The 15,056-nt window shown below is 46.0% G+C and overlaps 2 protein-coding genes across 2 annotated transcripts in view; one reads left to right on the top strand and one right to left on the bottom strand.

Annotated features, from left to right (window-relative positions):
* LOC147115171 (V-type proton ATPase subunit C 1-A) overlaps positions 1-1,918 on the bottom strand; it is a 159,906-nt gene extending 157,988 nt beyond the window's left edge. The window contains exon 1 of the mRNA XM_085993492.1: positions 1,895-1,918. The gene's annotated coding sequence lies outside the window, so the exon portion shown is untranslated. The remainder of the gene's footprint in view (positions 1-1,894) is intronic.
* Positions 1,919-2,070: 152 nt separating this feature from the next.
* LOC147115170 (antizyme inhibitor 1-like) overlaps positions 2,071-15,056 on the top strand; it is a 73,273-nt gene continuing 60,287 nt past the window's right edge. Inside the window, exon 1 of the mRNA XM_085993488.1 lies at positions 2,071-2,266. The gene's annotated coding sequence lies outside the window, so the exon portion shown is untranslated. The remainder of the gene's footprint in view (positions 2,267-15,056) is intronic.

Raw genomic sequence — 15,056 nt, 5'->3', positions numbered from 1 at the left:
GCCATCCACAGGTCCAGGTTAGACGCGGTCATCCTCTTTTGGTGAAACCATAAATTTAGACAGATAAAAACTGTAAATAAACCATTAAAACTGTAAATAAACCAAATAAAACTGTAAATAAACCAATAAAACTTCAAATAAACCTTAATAATCAAATTAAAATTTGGTTCTCCAGCCCAATTATGCACTCCAGTCCCCGCGGCGCCCACCGGTCACGAAAGTGATCGAGCGCGCCGGCGGACACCGCGTGCTCCAGCTCCAGGGCCACCCGGGCGCGAACATGGCCACGGAAGAGAGGGAGGCAATCCGGCCGGACGACCCCCTCGACCTCCCGCTGCCTGGACCAATTAATGGCTTTCTTGACCAGGCCCAGGAGCAGACCCATGAGGAGGTCCTCCAACCTGCCCGCTCCCCTCCGCACCGGGTGACCGTAGATCAAGAGCGTGGGACTGAAGTGCAACCAAAACTTGAGGAGCAGCCCCTTCAAATAATGGAAGAGGGGCTGCAACCTCTCACATTCGATATAAATATGAAATACGGACTCCTCCAGACCGCAGAACAAACATGCGGTCTGGGAGTCCGTGAACCTACTTAAGTACCTATTGCACGGGGCTGCCCTGTGCAACACCCTCCAGGCCAAGTCCCCAATAGAACAAGGGAGGACTCCCGCATAGAGAGCTTAGACGCGGTCATGGGGGTGGTCGCTCTGGTTGCCTGCCTCTCTTCCACAGCTTTGTCCGCGCCTGGAGAAGGAGCACAGTGTCTTCTGTAGGGACTGGTGTGTGTAGTGGATACAGGGCAAATTATTATTTAATTTAATAAGTTTCCTTTGTCTTTTTATGATTTGAGTTTTATTAGTTGTGCCTCTCTAACTTTTGTTAGATTTCTTTTATTTGAATTGATGACACTTGGGCTACCCAATTACTCCTTGTGGGTTAACAGAAAAGGCATACTGCTCAAGTTGCTAATACTACCAGATCTCAGTATTTCTGGTTGAGGATTATTCACAATGCGGCAACAGTGCTAAAAAGAGCACTTTACAAAAATCCAAGTTTACAAAATTCACACAGACCAAACCAACAAAAAAATATAAAAAGGTACTGAGTTGTCTGGGCTTTGAGTGTCGAGAGTCGGATTACCGGGATTTGAGGATCGCAAATGGCAACATCAAGGATATACAGAACCACAAACAGCAATTCTGCAATGTCTGGCGGTACATACATAACCTCTTTTTTCCCCTCTCTGGTCTCCAAGGCTCACGCACATCAAGCAGTTTACACAGATAAGAGGGGCGATACAGTTTAGAGATTGATTAATTATTTTCTTAAAAGATAAGATAGTAATTATTTGTAAAAGAAAAAAGTCTTTAAACCATGGTTTACGAAGTTGCTGCTGTCGCGAATACAAAATTGCGATAACTTTATAGCAAGCTGTGTGGAGGGAATAGCTGAATGAAATTGTACCACATGCAGATTAACGTGATTAATTACTAATTACCTAAGTTTAGGTTAATTTAAAGTCTGCTGCAGTGAAGATATTATATATATATCTCAGAGTGACTACACACACAGACAAAATTGCCCCACGAGCCGATTCGTCGTTTCATCAAACTCAGAATTGTGTACAGAAGAGAAACAAGAACTAGTTGACAAACAAGTGAGCATCTCCCACACACTAATTTTAAAATGCATTCACAGCTAGCTGAAGCAACCTATTCCACCACCCCAAAAATACCATTTCCAACCCACAGACACGAATATAGAAGAATCCCAACCCCCGAGTCCTGCTGTCGCGCGTGATGGCGTGAGCACGCCGTGGTACTGGAGCAGAAATGAAAATACCGAAAGGTTTATTATATTCCACCGTCTCGGACCAAACCTTCCCAGAGACTCACACAAGCCGGCGCAAAGTTAAAGCAGCTGCTGTCCAAAAGGAGCTGTGTGAGGTCTGGCTGCGTCAATGCAGCCCAGGGCCGCTCGGGTGGTTGTTGTGGTAACCAGGACCTCGGTGGGGAGGAGGAGCCAACAGCATCCGGGTATCGGACCGAGCCTATAAAAGCGCGCGCTGGGCAGACGACTGCTCCTTTTATATACTGTGTGCTGCTGAGATTGTACTGTGTGCGTCGCTCCTTCCACCTCGATCGCGACGAGCTTTTTATGGCAAAGGGCGGTTGTTGTCTTTCTCTTGTGGGTCCCCCTATTACTTTTTAAAAATTCCGCCTAAAAAGAGAAGACGCTTTACCAAATCTTTTGGGCCGTTATCTCACGTGAGTACATTTGGTGTTTTCCCCCCGCCCCCCCGAGCACGAAGATGCCATGTTTCTTCAATGTGTGAAAGCGTTCATTCAATGAGTCGAATGGACCGGGGGGGGGGCGTGGGGTGTGACAAAGGCCTTGGTTGTAGTTAGACGGGCTGTGAACCAACGAGTGGGATCAACATTTAAGTAATGCGAGGGGTTTGGATTGCGAGCGGACAGCTGGACGCGTTGGTGGTGTTTGAAGGAGTGCGTGCGCCTGCATGCACACAGCTGGCCCTTCTGGTTGGCCTTCATCGTTTCAGCTTGAAGGCGAGCTCGGCGGTCCCAACGTCCTTTGCAATACACCCCGCCCCCTTGCTGGCTGTCCGGCGCGCTGATTGGCGGAATGGGAGAGCGCCCCTCGTTTCTGTATGGCTGGAGAGCGCTGTCAGTCGCGTTACGTCTGCCTGCGCTGAAGTTGGACTTCAGGGACGGTTGAGAACCGAATTCTATTTTTAAATTTTTTTTAAAAACCGACAGCAGCAAGAGATCCGCAGACAAGCTCTGTTCAGTGTAGTTGTTCAGAGTCTGCTTTCCTGCACTGGCATGAAGTGGGAGACGAAGGAGTGGCGCACACCCCATTTCACTGCACATTTTTATATCCCAAGTCCAAACTAGGGCGCTTCCAACCAAGGCGCGATGTTATATTTCCTGTCAAGGGCCGCGCAGCAGTTTTAACTTTTTTATGTTGAGGTCCTGGTGCCTGCCACCAACGGCACGGCACCATCCGCTACGTTATCAATCAGAAAGTGGCGCAATGATGGCCGCCGTCCATGTGGCAGGGGCAAATTGACGCAACACCTGTCCACCAAACTTCCAGGCAAGGCAGTCCTGCCAGCCGCTTGCTCGAGTTAAACAACTTCTTCTCTCCCCCCACCCACCCCTCCCGAAGCCCCCGTGACTTTGACCGGGAGAGTGGAGCGGCTGAGTTCGGGTTCATGGGCTGTCAGGCTCGGGTCTTGGAAATCCATCGCTGTAATCCAAAAAAAACAATATGAACTGGAAACTCTGACGTGGTTATAAAATAACGAGAATGATGGAAACTTTGATGCGTTTTAAAAAAAATATAATACATATATATTTTTAATGGTAACCTCCCTGCTCCGGTTATGTTTGTTTTGGCGACAAGAAACTTTCCAAGAATTGTAGCCAGAGAGGAAAAACATAATTTCCACCCCGCCCATCAGCTCCGTATATCATAATATATATAAAAAAATAACTTGTGAAAACCCCTATCAGTACCCTACTTTCAAATCATAGAAAGGTGGGATCGGATAACAAACTGCGTTTTTAAAAATAGCTTTTTTTTTGCTCCAGTGAATTAGAACAAACAGCATTATGCAGCTTAATTGTGTGTTTTGTTTTGAGTTTTCCTCCCCGCCGCCCATCCGTTTCGGTTTCTTTTCCCCAAAAGGCGCGCCGGTCGAGCAGCAAGTGTGTGTGTGTGTGGTGCCGGTGGTGATTGTGTTTGCGATAGTCGGTGGTGGCCCTGTTCCGGCTGGGACCGGCACCGGCCGGATTGGCGCCATTGTTGCGCGTGTGGTAATAATAGACAGTGAAGCGGCGACAGCCGGAGCCAGGCATGCAGGAGTGTGCAGACAGCGCCGGGCCAGCAAATCACACCACAGCTGATTTACACATTGTCAGGGAGTGAAGTCGAGCAGAGCTTTTGTAAATGTTTCAGGTGACACTGTTATCATTTTAAAATATATATATATATATCTTAAGGTGTAGAGGGATAAAACGATATACTTGCTCTCGAGGCAGTTCAGAGAAGGTTCACTCGGTTGATTCCGGAGATGAGGGGGTTGATTTATGAGGAAAGGTTGAGTAGGTTGGGCCTCTACTCATTGGAATTCAGAAGAATGAGAGGCGATCTTATCGAAACATAAGATTGTGAGGGGGCTTGATCGGGTGGATGCAGTGAGGATGTTTCCACTGATGGGTGAGACTAGAACGAGGGGGCATAATCTTAGAATAAGGGGCTGCCCTTTCAAAACTGAGATGAGAAACTTCTTCACTCAGAGGGTAGTAAATCTATGGAATTTGCTACCTCAGAGCTGTGGAAGCTGCGACATTAGATAAATTTAAAACGGAGATAAACAGTTTCCTAGCTGATAAGGGAATAACGGGTTACGGGGAGAGGGCAGGGAAGTGGACGTGAGTCTAAGTTCGGATCAGCCATGATCCTATTGAATGGCGGAGCAGGCCCGAGGGGCCGTATGGTCTACTCCTGCTCCTACTTCTTATGTCTAAAACATTTTTTGTGTTGAATTGGAAAGCGGCTTGTTTACATATTTTCCACCACACATAAGAACACACACTCCACTGTTCTGTTTAATTGGAGTAAGTAATTTCTCTAGTTATAGCCTGCAGGACCCTTTGAAGATGGTTGGATTTCCTTTGGTCACTGTTAACAAGACTGTAGAAATACATTCAAGCAATGGATGTCCAAGTGGGCAGAAGTAATCTCCTCCACTCCCCCCATCATATCCAAACAAAGGGTGTTATTTGAGCTTTAATGTTATTAAATGGATAGGTCAGAATAGAAATGACCCCCGACAGTGATAAGTTAGACGTTTAGTGTGAAGAAGTGACTGGAGAGGATTCAGTCAAGATTGACCATACAGTGTACTCTTAATTCCGAATTACTTAATTCAAGTTATCTGGCGCTTTGTACTTAAACAGCAGCTGTACAGTGGAATGTGGAACTCCAATTCATTGCCGTAGCGGTGGGGGTCCGCCTGGTGAAATTGGTGATTAAGCCGTGCCACTAACAACAACAACTAACAGTCACTAACTGAAGTAGCAGCCCAAAAATGACAGCACCAAACCCAACCTCTGTTCCTGCTATAAAGGATTCTGTGCAGCATGTTTTATTCTTGAGTGACTTTTGTATGGTGCAGCAAAAAGGCATGAAGTGTGCTTGGAAGTTTAAAGTGCACATAATATCCACCCTGAAGTTCCAGCCAGGCAGTTGAAGCCCTGATTTCCACTGGCCCAGTTCACATATAATTGCAAACATGGATCAAAGGAAGGCTGATAATTGGGGCTTTATGGCATTTCAACTGGAGTTAATAGCTGTACAGTATTATACAGTACTTGATTCATTTGAACTATTTTTTCTCCCTTTTATCACTGGAAATATATGTGGACCCAGAGTTGCAAAATAAACTATTCTGAAGCGATTCCTAGTGTTTACAAGTCTACCCTTTCAAATTCGGGCTTACTGTTAAAAGTAACTTTACTCTAAAATGGTCTGATACCAGTGCTACTAATAGGAATTCAGTAAAAGTGTAATGGTGAACCAGTGAAATCTTCTTTTGAACTGTGGAAAATATTAAGTAGAGTTGTAGATTTTAGGCTTCCAAATGTCAGTTGTGTGTACAGAGAAGCTTTTGAACTATACAATAAAAGCCACTTAAATGGCATGTTGATGAGGATAAACAGGGTTGGTTCCATGAGAGCCAGTTTCTCCCTATTTTCTTAAGATTATCCAGTAGGGTTTAGCCTGGTGACCAAATATAGTCAACTGCATTATTCGAACAGCTGAGTCTTGCATCTGACTGAAATGCAGGGCACGGAGTGCTGGAGAATTGCACAAACAGTGCAGTCAGTTGTGATACTCCTCTGTTCTCTATAACCATTGCAGCCTATTGACATTTCAGTCAGCAGTGAGATTCTGTTATTTTACTGGCACAAAAATAGATATGTCTTGTACCTGACTTTACTGCTAGAGCATATCTATCCTAATCTTTGCCATGTCTAGGTAACCTGAGTTTCTCTGTGTCCATTCCTGTGTGCATTTTGGTGGACCCTAGCTTATATTTCCCCTTTTCTTCTGTGTACCCCTCTTAAGCCCTTCTGCCATTATGCCTCCTTTCATTTCTATCCTCTCAGATACTCTGCCCCCTACCCCAACACTTCATTACTCCTCGACCTTCCTACTTTCTTGCTGCCGTCTCAGGCTTGGCTCCCTCTTGGATAGGTCTACAGCTTCCCGCTGTGCCTCTCGGCATCCTCCCAAAGGACCCATCGAGGCACCTTTTCCGCTGCTGACCCTGTGGACTCTGCCAGCGGATCAACTATAACCGCCCCTCTCCGCATTTCCCTCCAGAATGTCTGTTCATTTGTGAAAAAGGCCCTTTACCAGCCATGACCTTATTGCGAATGATTGCACACAACTGACATTTGGAAGCTTAAAATCAACAATTCTACTGAATATTTTTCACAGTTCATAATAGTCATCGACATCATGGCCTTGACTGAAACTTGGTGATGATTGAAGCTTCCCTGCCTGGCTATACCTTCCACCACATTCCCCGCCCAGACCGCCGTGGTGGCGGTGTGGCCCTCATCACCACATCTCACCTTGGTCTCTACCCCTCCTCCCATGACACCTTCTCCACCCTTGAGCATCTCGCCTATCCTTTTAAATTGCTTGCTTTCCACTGCCCACGCAAGTACCAAACCAACTTTCTCACTGAGATATCTTCACTGCTTTCCTCCCTCAGCCTCTGCACTGAGTGATTTCTCATCTTTGATTTCAACCTCCCTCCTCTGAGTTCACTGCCCTTCCTTAATCTCTCCCTCCATGTAAACTCCCACAGTACTGTTTGGTAGGGACTTCTGAGATTTTGACTCCGCAAGGATGAAGGAATGGCGATTATATATCCAAGACCGGATGGTGTGTGACTTGGAAGTAATTGTTCCTATGCACCTGCTGCCCTTGCCTTTTCAGGTGGTAGAGCTCACGGTATTGGGAGGTGCTGTCGAAGAAGCCTTGGTGAGTTGCTGCAGTGTATCCTATAGATAGTACACACTGCAGCCATAGTGTGCCAGTAGTGGAAGGAGTGGATGTTTGAGGTGGTGGATGGACTATGGATCAAGCAGACTCCTTTGTCCTGGATGGTGTCGGTCTTCTTGAGTGTTGCAGCTGCCCCATCCAAGCAAGTGGAAAGTATTCCATCACAATTCTCACTTGTGTCTTGTAGGTGGCGGAGAGCCTTTGGGGAGTCAGGAGATGAGACACTCACCATAGAATACGCAGCCTCTAACCTGATCTAGTAGCTACAGCATTTATGCGGATGTTTTTCTGGTCAATAGCACCCCATGGATGTTGTTGGTGGAGGATGCAGTGATGATAATGCCATTGAATGTCATGAGAATGTGGTTGGTCTCTCGTGTTAGACATGGTCATTGCCTGGTACTTGTGTGGCATGAAAATTACTTGTTGTCCAGGTCTTGCCACATACGGGCATGGACTGCTTCATTATCTGAGGAGTTGCGAATGGAGCTGAACACTGCAATCATCAGCGAACTGAACATCCCTGCTTCTGATTTTGTGTTGGAGGGAAGATAGTTAGGCCTAGGATACACCCTTAGGAACTGCAGTGATATTCTGTGGCTGAGATAATTGGCCTCCAACAACCACAACCATCTTCCTTTGTGCTAAGTATGGCTCCAACCACTGGAGAGTTTTCCCCATGATCCCCATTGACTTCAGTTTTACTGGAGCTCCTTGGTGCCACACTCTGTTGAATGTTGCCTTCATGTCAAGGGCAATCACTCTCCCCTCAGGAATTCAACTCTTTTTCCCATGTTTGGACCAAGGTTGTAATGGGGTCTGGAGCTGAATGATGCTCAGTTTGGGTTCCACCGGGACCAGTGAGTAAGTGCGCCTTGATAGCACAGTTGATGACTCCTTCCATCAATTTGATGATTGGGAGTAAACTGATGAGACAGTAATTGTCCTGCTTTTTGTGAAAGGACACACCTGAGCAATGTTCCACATTGTTGAGTCGATGCCAGTGTTGTAGCTGTACTGGAACAGCTTGGCTAGAGGCGGGGCTGGTTCTGGAGCACAAGTTTTCAGCACGACAGCCGGGCTGTTGTTGGAGCCCGTAGCCTTTGCTGTGTCAAGCCATAACTTGATGTCACATGGAGTGAATCAAATTGGTTGAAGACTGACATTTCTGATGATGTGGACATCAGGAGGAGGCTGAGAAAGATTATCCACTCGGCACACCTGGCTGAAGATGGTTGCAAACGCTTCAACCTTGTCTTTTGCACTTGCGTGTTGGGCTCTGCCATAATTGCGAATGGGGATGTTCATGGAGCCGCCTCCTCCCGTTAGTTGCTTGACTGTCCACCACTGGATGTGACAGGACTGCAGAGCTTTGACCTGATCTGTTGGTTGTGGGATTGCTTGGCTGTCTGTAGCATGCTGCTTCTGCTGTTTAGCATGCATGTAGTCCTGTGTTGTAGCTTCACCAGGTTAGCACCTCATTTTCAGGTATGCCAGGTGCTGCTCCTGGCATGCTTTTCTACACTCCTCATTGAACCAGGATTGGTCATCTTGTTTGATGGTGATGGAGGAGTGAGGGATATGCTGGGCCATGAGGTTACAGTTTGTGGTGGAATACAATACTGCTGAAGGCCCACAGTGCTACATGGATACCAAGTTTTGAGCTGCTAGATCTGTTAATCTATACCACTTGGCAAGGTGGTAGAATCATAGAAGGGAGCCCATTCGGCCTGTTGTGCCTGTGCCGGTTCTTGTGAAAGAGCTGTCCAATTTGATCCCATAACCCTGCAAATTAGTCCACTTCAAGTTTCTGTCCAATTGTCTTTTGAAAGTTCCCATGGAATCTGATTCTGCCAGCCTTTCAGGTCGTGTTAGATCTTGTGGGGGAAAAAAAATTCTCCTAATTTCCCCTCTTGTTCTTTTGCCAATTATTTTAAATCTATGACCTCTGGTTACTGACCCACTTGCCAAAGGAAACAGTTTCTCCCTACTTGCTCTATCAAAACCTCTCATAATTTTGAATACCTTCTATTAGGTCTCCATTTATCCTTTTCTGCTCTAAGAATAATCTCGGTTTCCCAATATCTCCACATAACTGAAGTCCATCATCCTGGTAGTTACTACGTTGCCAAATTTCGTATTATCCGTAAACTTAATTGTACTCCCTATACCCAAGTCCGGGTCATTTATATATAACAAGAAAAGCAATGGCCCTAATACTGACCTCTGGGGGACCTCACTGCATACTTATCTCCAGTCAGAAAAATATCCATTCGCCACTACTCTCTGCCTCCTATCCCTTAGCCAATTGCGTACCCAAGTTACCACCATCCCTTTAATACCATGTGCTTTTTTCTGAATAAGTATTATGTGGTACTTCATTAAATGCATTTTGAAATTATTTATATACATATATACAGTATATCTACTGCACTACCTTCATCAACCCACTCTTACTTAATCAAATAACTCAATCAGGTTAGTCAAACACAATTTGCCATTAACAAATCTGTGCTGGCTATCCCTTATTAACCCATGCTTCTCTTAAGTTAGATTTAATTTTGTCCTCAACGATGGTCTCTGGTAGCTTTCCCACTGCTGATGTTAGTCTGATTGGTCTGTAGTACCAGGCTTATTCCTCTCCCCTTTTTTGAACAGGTAGTGTCACACAATATGATGGCGGGTGTCCTCAATGTAGATGGGACTTTGTCTCCACAAGGACTGTGCAGTGGTCACTCCTGCAAATACTGTCATGGATTGATGCATCTGCGATGGGTAGATTGGTGAGGATGAGGTCAAGTAGGTTATTCCTCATCATTTCAGCCTGTTCTTGCCCCATGGAACTTATCTCTACCTATCTCGACTCTCTTTTCTCCCCTTGTCCAGTCTCTTCCCACCTACATCCGCGACTCTTCTGACGCCCTCCGCCACTAACAGTTTCCAGTTTCCTGGCCCCAACTACCTCCTTTTCACTATCGACGTACAATCCCTCTACACCTCCATCCCCCACCAGGATGGCCTGAGGGCATTCTGCTTCTTCCTTGAACAGAGGTCCAACCAGTCCCTATCCACCACCACCCTCCTCCGCCTGGCTGAACTTGTTCTCACATTGAACAACTTCTCCTTTGACTCCACTCATTTCCTTCAAATTAAAGGTGTTGCTATGGGTACCCGCATGGGTCCTAGCTATGCCTGCCTTTTCGTGGGATATGTGGAACACTCTTTGTTCCAGTCCTACTCGGGTCCCCTCCCTCACCACTTTTTTTCGGTACATTGATGACTGTATCGGTGCCGTTTCCTGCTCTTGCCCTGAACTGGACAATTTCATTCACTTTGCCTCCAATTTCCACCCATCCTTCACCTTCACATGGTCCATCTCCGACTCTTCCCTTCCTCGACTTCTCTGTCTCCATCTCTGGGGATAGGTTATTGACCAACATTCACTGCAAGCCCACTGATGCCCACAGCTACCTAGACTACACTTCCTCCCACCCCGCCTCCTGTAAGGACTCTATTCCATTCTCCCAGTTTCTCCGTCTCCGCCGCATCTGCTCAGACGATGCCACCTTCCACACCAGTGCTTTCGACATGTCTTCCTTTTTTCTTAACCGAGGATTCCCCTTTACCGTGGTTGACACGGCCCTCGACCATGTCCGTTCTATCTCCCGCACTTCTGCCCTCACCCCTGCCCCGGAACCACGATAGAGTTCCCCTTGTCCTCGCCTTTCACCCCACCAGCCTCCACATTCAACAGATCATCCTCCGCCATTTCCGCCACCTCCAAAGTGATCCCACCACCAAACGCTGCATCCCCTCCCCTCCCCTTTCAACATTCCGTAGGGACCGCTCCCTCCGAGACACCCTAGTCCACTCCTCTGTCACTCCCAACACCCCTTCCCCTTTGCCCGGCACCTTCCCGTGCAAGCGCAGGAGATGCAACACCTGCCCATATACCTCCCCCCTCCCCCCACTGTCCAGGGCCCCAAACACCCCGTTCCAGGTGAAACAGCGATTTACTTGTACTTCTTGCAATCTAGTATACTTTATTCGCTGCTCACGATGTGGTGGTCTCTACATTGGGGAGACCAAACGCAGATTGGGTGACTGCTTTGCGGAACACCTCCGTTCAGTCCGTAAGGTTGACCCCGAGCTTCCGGTCGCCTGTCGTTTCAATTCACCGCTCCATTCCCACTCGGGCCTCACTGTCTGCGGCCTCTTGCATTGTTCCATGGAAGCTCACCGTAAACTCAAGGAATAGCACCTCATCTTCCGATTAGGCACTTTACAGCCTTCCGGACTCAATATAGAGTTCAATAACCTCGGCCCCTATTATATTTTTATATTTTTTATCCACACTTTTGGTTTGTGCCTTTTCCTTTCCCTCTCTCCCACATGGCAGCTGTCTCTCACTCTGCCAGCGCATTTCACCCTTCATCTAGAGCCATTGTCTGTTTCTTTACCTGTCCTATTACTATCTCGTCTCACCTCGAATATCTCAATGTCTCTTTCATCCCCTCCCCCATTTCCCAGCCCCCAAACTGCCTTTTAATCTTTTCATTTCCTGCCTTTTTTTCTCAATTCTGAAGAAGGGTTTCGACCTGAAACGTTGACTTTATTTCTCTCTCCACGGATGTTGCCTGGCCTGCTGAGTTTTTCCAGCGTCTTCTGTTGTTCCGGATTTCCAGCATCCGCAGTATTTTGCTATCAGGTTATTCCTCCTGTTGGTTATCTCTCTTGCTGCAATCCCAGTCTGACAGCTATGTCCTTCAGCTTGGTCAGTGGTGATACTATTGAGCCACTCTTGGTGATGGGCATTGAAGCTCATCTGTGTCCTTGCTTCCCCCCACCCCCCCCCCCCTCAGTGCTTCCTCCAAGTGGTGCTCAATATAGAGGAATACTGATTCATCAACTGAGGGAGGGAAGTAGGTGATCATCAACAGGAGTTTTCCTTGCATATGTTTGATCTTAAGCCGTGAGACTTTGTGGTTAATGTTGAGGACTCCCAGGGCCACTCCCACCCAACTATATACCACTGTGCCCCCCAACTTTGGTGGGTCTGTCCTGCTGGTGGGATGGGGGTGATGATGGGGGAGTATGTTGGCTGATGGGTATGATTCTGTGTATGCTTAACTAGTCTGTGGGACAGCGCTCCGAATTTTTGCACCAGTCTTCAGATATTGGTGAAGAGGACTTTGCAGGGTTGACTGGGCTGGTTGTGCTTTCGTCACGTCCTTGCCCAGGTCACATCCATCAGGTTTTATTCTTATCCATTTTTTGGTAGCGGTTTGATACAACTGCGTGGCTTGCTATGGCATTTCAAAGGGCAGTTAAGAGTTAGCAATGTTGACATAGATCAGGTAAGGATGGCAAGTTTCCTTCCCTAAAGGATATTTGTGAACCAGTTGGGTTTTTACAACAATCTGACAGCTGATACCAGCTTTTTATTCTGGGCTTATTTAGCTTTTTTTAACTGAATTCAATTTTACAACTGCCCTAGTGGGATTTGAAGTTTTGCTGGATTAATTAGTCCAGGCCTCTGGATTACTAGTCCAGTAACATAACCACTACGCAACCGTATCCTGTGATACCAAGTTAACTGCAGTGAATAAACCTCGACTATAATGGATAATAAAGAAATGGCGGATTTGTTAAATGAGTACTTTGTGTCTCCTTTCACAGTGGAGGAAGAGGACAAAATTCCAACAGTACAAGGGAACCTAAAATAAGTCAAGGGGAGGAACTTAATGGATTTAATGTTTTTAGAAATGGTAATGGAGAAAATAATAGGAGAAAAAAAGATAGACAAAGCTCCAGGATCTGATAGTTTTCACCCCAAGTTATTAAAAGAAATAGATGAGGAAATTGCAGATGCGCTAGATTCAGGAATTGTGCATTTGGAAGGGAGAGACGGAGAAACCAGGGAACTACAGACCTGCCAGTTTAACATCAATTGTGGGAAAGTTACTGGAACCTATCATCAGAGACTGAGCACTTGGACAAATATAAGCTGATCAGAGAGCACCATAGCTTTGTGAAGGGTAGGTCATATCTGACTAATCTAGTTGAATTTTTTTTGAGGTCACTGGCATGGTGGATAAGGGGAGTGCCTGTGGATATTATCTATATGGACTTCCAGAAGGCATTTGATATGGTTCGGCACAAGAGATTATTGGCAAACATGAGAACACACAAAATTAGAGGTAACCTTGTGACATGGGTCGGTAATCGGTTGGGAGGTAAGGAGACAGAGAAGAAACAAAGTGAATATTTTCTGATTGGCTGGATGTGATCAGTGTTGTACCCCAGTGATCTGTACTGGGCCCTGAGCTTCTCACCATGTATATTAATGACTTGGTTGAAGGAATAATAGAGTTGTATACCAAGTTTGCAGATGTCACTAAGTTAGGAGACATCATAAGTTGTGCAGAGAGCGCAGAAAGTTACAAAGGGAGAGACTAAGTGAATGGGCAAAACTATGGTAAATGGAGTTCCAACGTGGGAAAGTGTGTGGTCATCCATTTTGGATCTGAGAAAGACAAATTGCAATATTTTCTTCACGGTGAGACACTAGGAGCTGCAATGGGATTTAGGTGTCCATGTACACACATCACCAAAAGCTAGTGCACAGGTGCAGAAAGCAATCAAAATGGCTAATGGAATGTTTCAAGGGGGTTGGAATTTAAAAATGAGGATGTGATGCTTCAGTTACATAGGGCTTTGGTCAGACCCCATCTGGAGCACTGCGTTCAGCTTTGGACACCGCACAACATGAGAGATGTATTGAATGTGGAGGGGGGTACAGAGCAGATTCACCAGAATGATACTCGGGCTTCAAGGGTTAACTTATGAGGACAGGTTGCATAAACATGGTTTGTGTTCCCTTGAGTTTAGAGGGTTGAGGGGTGATTTAATCAAGATCTTCAAAATGATAATCAAATGAGGCCACGTGGGTTGGAACTGAAGAACAAAAAAGGGACAATTGCACTGCTGGGAGTGTACTATAGACCCCCAAATAGTCAAGAGGGAGATAGAAGAGCAAATATGATGGCAAATTTCTGAAAAATGTAAAAACAATACGACAGTAATAGGGGATTTCAACTGCCCTAATATTAACTGGGATATAATCAGTGTAAAGGCTATAGAGGGTGCAGATTTCTTAAAATGCATTCAGGAGAAGTTTTTTAGCCAGTATGTAGCAAGCCCAACAAGCAAGGGGGCGGTGCTGGACTTAGTTTTAGGGAATGAAGCTGGGCAGGTTGAAGGAGCATCAGTGGGAGAGCATTTTGGTGGTAGTGTTCATAATTCAGTTAGATTTAGCGTAGTTATGAAAAAGGACAAAGATAGATCAGGCGTAAAAGTTCTTGATTGGGGAAAGGCCAATTTTGCTAAGTTGAGATGTGATTTAGCAAAAGTGGACTGGAAACAGCTACTTGAAAGTAAATCAGTGTCATAGCAGTGGGAGGCATTCAAGGAGGAGATAGTGAGGGTGCAGAATAAATATGTTCCCACAAAGAAAAAGGGTGGGACTCCCAAGTCTACAGCCCCGTGGATGTCAAGGGGCATACAGAGTAGGATAAGGCAATAAAGGGAAGCTTATCTCGGCTACCAAGAGCTCAATACCGCAGAAAGCCTAGAGGAGTTTAGAAAATGCAGGGGTGAAATTAAAAAGGAATTAGGAAAGCAAAGAGAAGGCATGAAGAAATATTGGCAAGTAAAATCAAGGCAAACCCAAAGATGTTTTGTAAATACATAAAGCAAGAGGATAACTAAAGAAATAGTGGGGCCTATTAGAGACCAAAAAGTTAACCTGTGCTTTGCGGCTGAAGGCGTGGGTGTGGTTCTTAATGAATACTTTGGCCCCGATTTTCAGCTTGTGTGGGAAATGGTCGGGTTTCCCCTAATGTGGGGTTTCTGACACACACAAAGTGTCAGCCAGCTCCACGCAATTTTCCC

Source organism: Somniosus microcephalus, chromosome 7 (genome assembly GCF_052327205.1).
Source record: "Somniosus microcephalus isolate GS21.2 chromosome 7, FLI_Smic_1.0, whole genome shotgun sequence".
NCBI lineage: Eukaryota > Metazoa > Chordata > Chondrichthyes > Squaliformes > Somniosidae > Somniosus > Somniosus microcephalus.
This window is presented reverse-complemented; position numbering and strand designations above follow the sequence as displayed.